The sequence below is a fragment of the Oncorhynchus gorbuscha genome, unplaced genomic scaffold, assembly GCF_021184085.1.
Source record: "Oncorhynchus gorbuscha isolate QuinsamMale2020 ecotype Even-year unplaced genomic scaffold, OgorEven_v1.0 Un_scaffold_20219, whole genome shotgun sequence".
Taxonomy (NCBI): Eukaryota; Metazoa; Chordata; class Actinopteri; order Salmoniformes; family Salmonidae; genus Oncorhynchus; species Oncorhynchus gorbuscha.
The window spans coordinates 813-2,637 of NW_025761504.1; the positions used below are offsets into that span (position 1 = coordinate 813).

At 43.5% G+C, this 1,825-nt stretch overlaps 2 non-coding genes across 2 annotated transcripts; both read left to right on the forward strand.

The window, feature by feature from the left end:
* The first annotated feature begins 258 nt into the window (after positions 1 to 258).
* trnal-uag lies at positions 259 to 340 on the forward strand. Its single transcript has one exon. It is a non-coding gene; the product is annotated as a tRNA-Leu (tRNA).
* Positions 341 to 1,077: 737 nt separating this feature from the next.
* On the forward strand, positions 1,078 to 1,159 carry trnal-uag. Its single transcript has one exon. It is a non-coding gene; the product is annotated as a tRNA-Leu (tRNA).
* The last annotated feature ends 666 nt before the right edge of the window (positions 1,160 to 1,825 follow it).

Here is a 1,825-nt window from a genome sequence, read left to right on the forward strand (position 1 = left end):
TGCCTGGATTAGAGACCTGGCGCCGGCCTCCCGTGTGTGAGGCAGGGCGACTCTGCGGTTGCCAGAGCATGAACCTACAGGAACGGGCCACCGCCTTGATTATCTGCCATGTTTTTCTAATTCAATCTGCTTCAGACATAAAATCAGAAACTAATTCTAAGTTTATACGATGGAAGAATAGGCAACATGACTAAAATACAAGGGAGTACAGACGCTCTAGGTAACTGATGAGAAAATGTGAAATTCTTGCCAGAGCTGGGTAGTGTGGCCGAGCGGTCTAAGGCGCTGGATTTAGGCTCCAGTCTCTAAGGAGGCGTGGGTTCAAATCCCACCACTGCCATCTTTATTGAGTTTGTTTGCGCAAGCTATCACATGTTCTGCTTTATTTCAGGGTTTTTACTTTTATGTCGCCCATGCAAGGGAGAAAAGAAGCAATGTTGTGTGTCACGGATGGGGTTCCAACTCAATAGTGTAGTCCATTGCCTTAACCAACCAGCCACCAAGTCCTGTGCCCCTGCGGTGGCAGTTGCACATCCTGCCGGTGGTTGTTCACATCAAATCCTTGATTGGAAAAAAGGAAAGTTGTGATGGTCTGTGCGACGACCAAGCAGTCCATTTTAACAGTGGGTACTGTGGCCGAGCTGTCCAGAGAACTGGATTTAAGGACCCAGTCTTTCGGAGGTGTCGGTTCAAAGTCCACCGCTGCAACTTTTTCTCAACAGAAAACTGTAATGTAATTTCAAACAAGGCCACCAAGGACACCGGACAAATAAAGGGAATCCAGCCTTTACCCTAATTCCCACGTCTGTTATTGCAATTATCTGCCGTGTTTTTTCTAATTCAATCTGCTTCAGACATAAAATCAGAAACTAATTCTAAGTTTATACGATGGAAGAATGAGCAACATCAGATAAATTAAGATTTTTAAAAAGAGAATCAAAAAAAGATGAAGGACGCAAGAGCAACATGAGATACATAAAGATTTTAAAGAAGAAAATGAAAAAGAAGACTAAAATACAAGGGAGTACAGACGCTCTAGGTAACTGATGAGAAAGTGTGAAATTCTTGCCAGAGCTGGGTAGTGTGGCCGAGCGGTCTAAGGCGCTGGATTTAGGCTCCAGTCTCTAAGGAGGCGTGGGTTCAAATCCCACCACTGCCATCTTTATTGAGTTTGTTTGCGCAAGCTATCACATGTTCTGCTTTATTTCAGGGTTTTTACTTTCATGTCGCCCATGCAAGGGAGAAAAGAAGCAATGTTGTGTGTCACGGATGGGGTTCCAACTCAATAGTGTAGTCCATCGCCTTAACCAACCAGCCACCAAGTCCTAATCCAGCCTTTACCCTAATTCCCACGTCTGTTATTGCAATTATCTGCCGTGTTTTCTAATTCAATCTGCTTCAGACATAAAATCAGAAACTAATTCTAAGTTTATACGATGGAAGAATGGCAACATCAGATAAATTCAGATTTTTAAGAGAATCAAAAAAGATGAAGGACCCAAGAAACAGCATATCAGATACATAAAGATTTTAAAGAAGAAAATGAAAAAAAGACTAAAATACAAAAGGGAGTACAGACGCTCTAGGTAACTGATGAGAAAGTGTGAATAGTTTAGAGCTGGTGGTACATGGCCGAGTGGTCTAAGGCGCTGGATTTAACTCAATAGTGTAGTCCATCGCCTTAACCAACCAGCCACCAAGTCCTGTGCCCCCGCGGTGTCATTTGCACCTCCTACCGGTGGTTGTTCATGTCAAATCCTTGATTGGAAAAAAGGAAAGTTGTGATGGTCTGTGCGACGACCAAGCAGTCCATTTTAACAGTGGG